At 34.3% G+C, this 10,887-nt stretch overlaps 1 long non-coding RNA gene across 1 annotated transcript in view; it reads right to left on the bottom strand.

The window, feature by feature from the left end:
- Positions 1–230: 230 nt before the first annotated feature.
- Positions 231–10,887, bottom strand: part of LOC123382709 — a 350,458-nt gene continuing 339,801 nt past the window's right edge. The window contains exon 5 of the long non-coding RNA XR_006591490.1: positions 231–1,488. This is a non-coding gene — a long non-coding RNA (uncharacterized LOC123382709). The remainder of the gene's footprint in view (positions 1,489–10,887) is intronic.

The following is a 10,887-nucleotide window of genomic DNA, read 5'->3' as shown; positions in this document are numbered from 1 at the left end:
AGAGAGAGAGAGAGAGAGAGAGAGAGAGAGAGAAGAAGGAGGAGAGAGAGAGTAGTTCAGAGGATCTGAAGCATGATCTGCACTGATAGCAGCGAGTCTGATGTGGGGCTTGAACTCTCAAACCATAAGATCATGACCTAATCCGAAGTCAGATGCTCAACTGAATGAACCACCCAGATGCCCTGACCAAATTTTATTTCAATTGAAAATGATAGATCTTAGGGTGCCTGGTGACTCAGTGAGTTAAGCATCTGACTCTTGATTTTGGCTCATGTCCGGATCTTAGGGTTCGTGAGTTTGAGCCCCATGTTAAGCTGTCCACTGACAATGTGAAGTCGGCTTGGGATTCTCTTTCTCCCCCCATCTCTCTCTGTCCCTCTCTTTTCCCTGTCTCTCTTTCTCCCAAAATAAATAAACATTTAAAAAAAAAGAAAATGATAGATCTTGATTAGATAGAGTGAAGTATAAATGTGTACACAAAAATTATAGAAAACATATTGGCCTTTCATTTGAAGCCCTCCTAGAGTATATAGAAACAATTTGTATATCCTATCCTATTTAGCTCCATGTTACCTCATGCCTCTCTTCTAACCTTCATTATCCTATTCATTTTGTTTTAATTTATGTTGTATAATACAGAATTTGACTGGCCTTTGTCCCGGTTCTTGGGAAGGAAACTAAATTCTTGGAATTTGCCAATATGAATGTTTTTGTTATTCAGTAGCTCCTTGAATCACAATGAGTTTATGCTAATCGGATGTCCCAGGATGAGGTCTGGCCTCCCAAAAGACTAAGCATGTGAATAAAAGGTTGGGTCTTTACCAGCTCAGCTTCCATGGAGAGGAGGTGGGCTGGAGTTTAATCATGCGGTATGTGATTCAATTATGCATGCCAACATAAGTAAACTCCATTAAAAACTCTGGACACTGAAGCTCACTGGAGCCTCCTGGTTGGTAAACACATGAATGAACCATGAGAGTGATGTGCCCTGATTCCACAGAGAGGTATGGAAGCTCTGTACTTGAAACCCCCTCAGATATCACCTTATATATCTTTTCATTGGCTGGTCCTGGTTTGTATCCTTTATCATAAAACTGTAACCATAACTGAGTTCTGTCTTTCTAGTTAACTATCGAACCAGAGGAAGCTATGGAAATGCTAGTATTTATAACCACTTGGTCAAAAGTGCAGGTCGCTTAGAGACACCCAAGTACAGCTTTGGCATCTGCAGTGAGGTCAGTCTCATTGGAGACTATGTCTTTTAATTTACAAGGTCTGCATTAATTCCTAGTGGATAGTGTTAGAATTGTGTTACAATGCACTACTTAGTGTCAAAATAGTGTGCTTCTCTTAAATAGTGCTCCATCTCTTAAAAGAAATACAAAATCATCATAGGCAGACATACCATTAATTCCCAGGTATCTCTTCTAGCTCTACACAGATACAGATGCCCGCCAATGCTTACTTGCAGAGAAGAGGGTACAGAGTCTAAAATTCAAACATGAGAATCAGAGCCAGTTTGAAACTTGCAGAGAAAAATAATTTGATTTTATGAAAAGCAAAAATGGTATTATCACCTAATCTAGGATTAGACAGGAAACAGAATGCAAAAGGAATGCAAATCACAATTATTATCACTTCTCTCTCATCCTTGACATCACACACAATGACATCTGAGGAAAAAGTGAGAACAAAACATTCTCTGGACATATAATTTGTAAAAGAATGAGTCAAGTATGTATCCCATAAGCCATTTTGTTGGAGAACAATTACACTATAAGCAAATGAAGAAAACATTCAAGCCATTATCAATTGGATCAGTTTACACACAATTCTAGTGAAAAGAGATACATACTGCAAAACCCTACAGTCCTGTGAACAACTTAAGCTTATTTAATAAAAATTTAAAAAGGCTACAGTCTTGTCTTCCTAACTTCAAGTCTGCCAGTTGACGCATATTATCAGCTAACAAATTGCCATTCTTGAAATGATTTAATGCATTTGGTGCTGAAATAATTTTACTATGGTCTCTGCCATGAACACACATCCTCCTCCACACCTTTCCTCTTTTTTATTGCTAAATGCCAGGAGTTTCAAGGCATAGTTCAAGGGTCTCTGTTATCCTGTATATCACTGTCCCACAGGCTATTGGCTTTAAATAACATCTACATTCAAGTAAGTTCCAATGCCAGCTCTGACCTCTTTAGTCAATCTTATGAAGCCAATCGTTTACTTAATACATTTATGGGATATCCAATAGGGATTCCAACTAAAACTTAGACAGAGACTGAGAAAAAAAAATAGAATTCCTTATTTCTATAATATTCATTCAAGCATTTTATAGCCTCACTTTTTTATCCAATTAAGTTTTTTCACATATAATCACACAGATTTGTTTCAATTAATATTAAGTACAAGTTGAAATAGTAAAAGGAATCATGCTCTATCTAGAACCAAATCCAAGGTTTATACAGGCTAGACTGGAGTTTGTATTTCTCTGAAAACACACCAAAATATATCAACTGGAATAAAGTGCTTAATCTTTCTGACATATTTTCCACAGATTAGGAATTATAAAAATAATTTTGAGCACAATAATTAAAGTCTAAGAGTTTCTGGTATTTCACAAATATTTTATTCTGATTTCATTTTTAAAATTCAATATCAAATTACAAACATAAAATGTAATTTAATTATTTTTAAAAGTTAAGAAATAAAATGTGCCCATATTAAACACCAGATTTTGTAAAATTTATATTGAACTCTGCTGTTACATTAGCCCATTTTTGTAGAAATCTCTATATAAAGATTATATTACAAATATGGTGTGTGTTTTATCCACTCAATGACTGATCTTTAACACAAAATTAAATTTTTTTCTTACAGTGCCCAGCCAAATCTCAGATCTCAGCTCTTCCATTTACTAGTAATTGAGGTACTGACAAGTAACTTAGCCTTCCTTAATTTTCACTTCTTTAAAATAGAGACAATCATGGTATTAACTAAAGGAAGTTGTATGAATAAAAAAAAGGGTAAAAATACAAAGTTCTTATAAGAGTGCCTGACACACAGAATGCAATTGTAGTAAAAGGAAGACTGGGTTAGGAAAAAAGAATATTCTGATAACACATCCAGAAAAAAAAATCATGGCTTGGATAAGGAGGTGCAGTGGTATTGTTGATAAATATGCAGATTTAGGATGTATTATGATATGTTTAGATGCATTATAACACACATTCCATCAAAGGGATGAGAAGTGTGAAAATGGAAGACTCAAAGATGATGTCGAACTTTTGACCTGACCAACTAAAAGACTATATTTGCCATTAAATGAGATGAGAAGTGGTTTTGGAGTTAAATTTGGAACATATTAATTTTAAAATGCTAATTAAAATATCTAAGTGGAGTACAAGGGGGACAGTTGAGCTATAAATATTTGGGATCATCAATATACTAAATGTTATTTAAAGCCATGAAACTGGGGGCGCCTGGGTGGCTCAGTCGGTTAAGCGTCCGACTTCAGCTCAGGTCATGATCTCACGGTCTGTGAGTTTGAGCCCCGCGTCGGGCTCTGTGCTGACATCTCAGAGCCTGGAGCCCATTTCAGATTCTGTGTCTCCTTCTCTCTCTGCCCCTCCCCCGTTCATGCTCTGTCTCTCTCTGTCTCAAAAATAAATAAACATTAAAAAAATTAAAAAAAAATAATAATAAAGCCATGAAACTGGATAAGATCACAAAAAAAAGATTAATGAATACATTCAAAGACTGAGTTTTAGTATTCCAACATTAAAATATTAGTACAGAAAGAGACACAACATAGAGAAAATAAGATGAAACAGCCAGTGAAATAGAAGGAAATCCAGAGTGTGTGTCTTATAAGCCACGTAAAGAAAATGTTTCAAGGAAGAGAGTAGAATCAAATTTTGCAAGGAGGAAGAGGACTGAGCATTGACCCTTTGCTTATATGCCTACTTAGTAACAGTGCTTTTGTGTCCAAATAGCAAAATATGACCAGTTTTAGCAATTCAGAAGTGTTTGATTTTTTGTACTTCAGTTTTCTCTTTTCCAAGTTCCCATTAAAGAAAGAAAAAACAATAATCATTTTTTCTGACTTTGCATCAGTAATTCATTAAGATTCAAAGCTGCAGTTTACATTTCAGACGAAGTACGTGTAAATGGGACTTTAATTCCATAAGAATGCATTATTTTTAATGAAATAAATTAATATTTATTTTATTTTATTAATTGCATACCAGTATTCCTTGTTAAAAGATAAATGTGTCACATTCTTCAGTTCCCTTTATGACATCCCAATGTTTCCAGTGCTTTATAATTATATTTGGCTTTAAGCCTAAACTTACTCAGCCCAATGATGCAATTTGTCACTTTTATGTGTAAGGTCCAAATGATTTCAATGCGTTTTATGCATGTAAAAAATGCAGGACATGTCCCTGAAGATTGTGAGAACACATTTTCAAATTACATGCTGAATTTTTACTCCTGAAATACTGACTTTTCTACTCAGGAAATAATATTGAATGCCCTGTGGATACAATATATAAAACGGATATCCAAGTACATCTGTGAAATTCTGAATTAGAGCTAACTGCTTTATTCACCAAGAAGCAATCACAAGAGTGACCTGAACTCTTTGTTTTCAATACACACTTATCCTCATGCCTGGTAGTCTTGTATATTACAGTAAGCAGCTTAAACTGTTACCCTAATCAACAACCCCTTGATCAATCCAGTGATTCAATGAAGAACTTTTTATCAAGTATGTGCTGTTTAAACTGAGATATGTGCTGGATCTGAAAGAAAATTTCCTTTTATTCTTTGCTCTCAAGACCACCCATTGCAGAAACATGGGTAAAGCATGCAAAAAGAAAAAGAAAACAAAGCAATATACCTTAAGTTCTAAATTATCTGGCATATATGCTTACAGGCTATAGGACTCCAGCAAAGAGAAAGATCTGTGTGATTTGGGATATTTAAGGAAGATACTAAAGATACCATTTTTAGAAGAGGGATAATGAGTATTTCATGTAACAGTGTTTAAGTTCTAACCCTCCGTAGGTATTTGCTAGAAAATAACTGTATGACTTTGAGGGATGTGGCTAACAAGAGAGAAGCAAAATGACCTAGTGATCGAAGCAGACAGAAGAGTTAGCAAAGGGACAAAAGTGTAAATGTGCACAGCCTATTCAGAGCAAATATGATAATAATCTTGATTAGAACTGAATGAAGTTTCCAAAGTAATATAATTCAAAAAAGAATAAGGTCTCACATGCAGATGTCATTTGATAGCATATTAAACCAGAATTACTTTAAGGAGATGAAGATTTTTACATTGACAATTTTTACTACATTATTCTCCTCAACTGTCTATTTAGTTTTCCTTAATTGCCAGGCCAACAAAAAGCTATGGATATCCAGAGATAAATAATGTGAGAGAGGATATGACAGAATTGTTAAAAGTACTGTGCTAATCAAGACATAGGCATTAGCTAATTAATACTTTGCTAGACAAATTGTTTCAGCTAGTCTGATTAGGAAAAAGAAATGCATTGTTCCTATTACTTAATCTCTCTCTCTCTGTTTAACTTCCTAAGCCAGATGGCCACTTTTTTGGCTGGTTTTCATCCCTGTTTTGTTTTGTTTTTTTCCTGAATATCATCCATCAGCCATAGTAAGAGTACTCTTGGTAGAAGATATGATGGAACTGGGCTACCTGTCACAAAGCCTATAGGAGAAAAACATTAGGAACTGAGAAAGGTCATCTAAGTCAAGGGTATGGGCTTGTCACCGAATCAAGAGTATGGACTGGGGGTCATGCATTCAGCTTCAGAGGCTGACTTTGTTAAAGTGGCTCAAAATGCACAGAAAATGGACAACTTAGAATTGGTACCAAAAGTAAGAATCCGGGCAACAGGTGAATTTATGTTGTGGTTCTGGCAGAACTCTGATTTGTGGTTGAACTCATGCCAGTGACTGGATGCCTGATGAGTAGAATTGAGAAAGGGACTAGCGAGAGCAGATCAAGGCATCAGAATTCAAGTCTAAAAAGCTAAGCTTGAAGTGTCTGAGATAAAAAAAAAAAAAAAAAAACAAGAGAAATACAGAATGAGATTAGGGAGGCTTGCAAATCAAACACCTTAAAGATTTGTTACATTTACCTTTGATGCACATATATGAGACTTGTTTGAAATTAAAGAATCTCAACAGTTTTGTGGCAAGGGGTGACCTCTGCAATGCAGAATCACAGAAATAGTATTTAGGCTGTAGCTCCTCTGCAATCTGAAAGCATAGGAATAGCACTTAAGGCTATATTCTCCAAAACAGGAGAACCATATCTATATTAGTATAATTTGTGTTTTCAGAAATAAGTTGAATGCCTACAACAAAACCATTGATAATTTTTGAGTGCCTAAAGGAAGAAATAAAACAATGAATAAATTAAATGGTCCTGATATTTCAGACTAGGATAGTTGACATTACTCCAAATTCCACCAGATGATGGGGCTAATCCTACTTTAGTTCTTAAGCCAAGCAATGAAGATGGCAGTAAATTTTTCATAGACTCAGTAAAACATAAGGCCCAAACAGATAGTAAACACTTGTTATTTCTTGCTTTAGCTGGCTGTGGTAACTGAGACCATCTGTGTCAATGTGACTTAAAGTTTGTCTGGGAAAGATAAGACTGTAAAACAACAAATTACTTCACTGTTTGCTTTGGGAAATGCCTAAAAAGTAATTTATTGAAGACAAGAAACTTCTCACATAAGCCACCGTCCCTTCTCAAATAACAGTTTATTTGCTTCCACACCATTTCCTCACTTGTCCACCAATCCCAAACTGCAAGATCATGAATTCTGCTCCATCCTAATTATGTGTGCACCTTGGAAAATCCAACTTAAAAGGATCTACCTTGAGTTCAAACACTTACAGCCTTTTCTGAACCCTACGGCCTTTCAAGTTATTCCTAAAACTCACCCATTTTGCAGTGTTTGAGCTAGTTTTATCTTTGCATTTTAAAATAAGTTGTCTAATTATTGTACACCTAATATTACACTGTACTTTAATTGGAATTTAAATAAAAGCTTTGAAAAAATAAAATAAATTGTCTAATGCTGGTTTGGCAAATTCAACACCTTTCTTAAACTCAATGCCTTTCACCTCTTTATTTTTAGCTACATCGCTGGTTCTGGTTCCTTGCAGTCAGGTTTGTCATGGCATTCATAAGAAGAGGGGACATACCGGTGTTACTATAAATTACCTTAAACTCAGAAATATATGACACTAAGTGCTGAACCAAATTCTGTAATTATATATAAAGTCATCCAGGAGGTCTTTCAAACAAGAAGAATTATACAGTATCATAAAGGGTTGAAGGTAAATGTGGATTTTAATGTAGGAAAGATCATATTCAAAATGATGTACTATATACATTATAAATAGAAGCTAAGCAACTAAACTATTATTAGTTATCATGAATAATTCACCAACTAAACTATCACCAATACTAGCAAGAACTAAATTTGTGATTTTAATTAATGTTTAACAAAGCAGAACTATTCTCCCTTATATAGCATGATAAATGCCAAGGATAAGGAGCACAATGTTTTTAGCATCTTGGAGGGCGGGGCCCTGGGGGAGGTTGTTTTTTGTTTTGTTTTAGCATTTAACATGATTATTAAAAATCAGATTCTTAAACTGATTTTTGGAGCTTCTTATTCTATGCATTATTTGCAAAACTTCAGATAAGCAAACTAAAATCTAGTACTTCCTTAAATTCTACTACTTAAGTACTATTTCTGGAACATGATATATACCATAGCATCCATCTTTTATTCACTCAAACTCTTCCAAAACACTGAAGAGGAGGAAAAACTCTTCAACTAATTTTATGAGGCCAGAATTAATTAGCGTGATACCAAAATCGCATAAGAACAGTATGGGAAAACTACAGGCCAATATACCCAATGACAACAGATGCAAAAATTTTCAGCACAATATTAGTGAACTGAATTCAACATTACATTAAAAGAATTATATGCTGGGGCACCTGGGTGGCTCAGTCGGTTAAGCATCTGACTTCGGCTCAGGTCATGATCTCATAGTTTGTGAGTTCGAGCCCCACATCTGGCTCTGTGCTGAACTGCTCAGCACAGATTCTGTCTCCTTCTTTGTTTGCCCCACCCCCACTCACACTCGGTCTCTCTCTCTCTCTCTCAAAAGCTAAATAAACATAAAAAAAAAATTTTTAAAGAGTTATACACCACTAAATGGAATTTATCTCTGGGATATAAGGATGATTCAAAATATACAAATCAACGTATGTGACACAGCATATTAATAGAATGAAAGGTAAACTTCATATGATTATCTCAATAGGTGCAGAAAAAGCATTTGACAAAATTCAACATCTTTTCATGTTAAAAATTATCAACAAATTGGGTACAGAAGAAATACCTCAACACAATAAAGGCCATATGTAACAAGCTCACAGCTAACATCATATTCAATGGTGAAAGTTGGAAGGTTTTTCTTTAAGATCAGGAATAAGACAAGGATGCCTGCTCTCACCATTTCTATTTAACTTGGAAATTCTAGGTAGAGCATCAAGCAAGAAAAATGAATAAAAATCATCCATAGTGGAGTGGAAGAAGAAAAATTGCAGATGATAGGATCTTATATACAGAAAATTCTAGTGTCCAGCAGAAAACTATTAGAACTAATCAATAGAGTAATGTTGCAGATACAAAATCAACATATAGAAATCAGTTATGTTTCTACACAATAACAATGAAATATCTAAAAAAGAAATAAAATAATACTATTCACAATAATAACAAAAATGATAAAATTCTTAGGAATAAATTTTGCTATGAAGGTGAAAAATCTGTACATTGAAAATTATGACATGGATAAATTAAAAACAAAACACAAGTAGAAAGATATTCTATATACATGGATGAGAGGAATTGATATTGTTAAAATGCTCATACTACCCAAAGCCATATAAGATTCAATGTTATTTCTATCAAAATTCCAGTAGCATTTTCACAGAAGAAAAAATAATCCTAAAATTCATACAAAACAAAAAAATCTAAGTAGCCAAAGCAACATCTAGAAAAAAAAAAAAGCTGAAGACATTACATTTTCTTATTTCAAATTATATTACAAAGCTCAAGTCATCAAAACAATATGGTACTGGCTTAAAAACTGACACACAGACCAATAATATAAAATCAAGAACCTAGAAATAGGCTTTCACATTTGCAGTGAACTCACATTAACAAAGGATCTAAGAATAATCAAGTAGAAAGCATAGTCCTTCATTAAATGGCTGTGTGGAAAGTGATCTCATGCCAAAGAATGAATTTGTACCCCTATCTTATGCAACTCACAAAATTAACTTAAAATGGATTAAAAATTTAAGCATATGACTTAAAACTGCAATACTCCTAGAAAAAAAGCATAGGTAAAAACTCCTTGACATTGGTCTTGACAATGGTTTTTTGGAAGGTATGACACTAAAAGCCCAAGCAACAAAATTTAGTAAATGGAAGTACATGAAACTAAAACCTCTGCACAGAAAAGTAAATGATTAACAAAATAAAAAGGCAACCTATGGAATAAATTATTTGCAAGCTATCCATCTGATAGGGAAATAATATTCAAAATATATAAAAAATCCATACAACTCAATAGGAAAACAAAGCACAATCTGATTAAAAAATGAACAAAGCATCTGAATACATATTTTTCCAAAGGAGGTTTACAAATGCCCAACTGTCACATGCAAAGTTCTCAACATTGGGGTGCCTGAGTGACTCAGGTGGTTAAGACTCCAACTCTTGATTTCAGCTCAGGTCATGATCTCATGGTTCATGTGTTCAAGCCTTGTGTGGGGCTCTGCACTGACAGCATGAAGCCTGCTTGAGATTCTCTCTCTCTCTCTCTCTCTTTCTCTCTCTGCCTCTCCCCTGCTCACTCTCAAAAATAAAATAAACATTAAAAAATGATCAACATTACTAATCATCAGAGAAATGCAAATCAAAATCCCCCAAAAATGTCACCTCACACCTGTTAGAATGTCTATTATTGAAAAGACATGTAATTACAAGTATTGATGAGGATGCGAAGAAAAGGGAATGCTTGTAGACTGCTGGTGGGGATATACATGGTACAACCACCAAGGAAAACAACATGGAGCCTCCTCAAAAAATTAAATATAAAATTACCAAATGATCAATAATTATACTTCTATATATCCAAAGGAAATCAAATCAGGATCTCAATGAGATATCTGTACATCCATGTTCATCTCAGCATTATTTACAACAACAGAGACATTGAAACAACCTAAGTATCTTTACAACAATGGATGAAACTTGAGGGCATTATGCTGAATAAGTCAGAGAAAAACAAATATAAAAAAATAATAACAAAACAAATGGTATCACTTCCATGTGGAATCTAAAAACACTGAAATTATAGAAAGAGAGGGCAGAATGGTGCCCTGGTGTCTAGGGAGTGAGGAAAATGAGAGATATTGGTCAAAGGGTACAAATTTCCAGTCAAAAATGAATACTTCTAGTGTTCTAATATACAACATGGTGACTACAGTTAACAATACTGTATTATACACTTGAATGTTTCTAAAAGAGTAGATCTTAAATGTTCTCACCACAAAAAAAAAAGGTAATTATGTGAGATGATATACTAAAGGTGTTAAGTAACCATACCATGGTAATATTTTTCAATATACATACAAATCATCACATTGTACACATTAGATTTACACAATATTATGTGTCAATTGTAGCTCAATGAGTCTGGAAAAAACATTTATGAATGTGGAAGGATGTTACGTTCTCATGG

The sequence above is a fragment of the Felis catus genome, chromosome F1, assembly GCF_018350175.1.
Source record: "Felis catus isolate Fca126 chromosome F1, F.catus_Fca126_mat1.0, whole genome shotgun sequence".
Taxonomy (NCBI): Eukaryota; Metazoa; Chordata; class Mammalia; order Carnivora; family Felidae; genus Felis; species Felis catus.
This window is presented reverse-complemented; position numbering and strand designations above follow the sequence as displayed.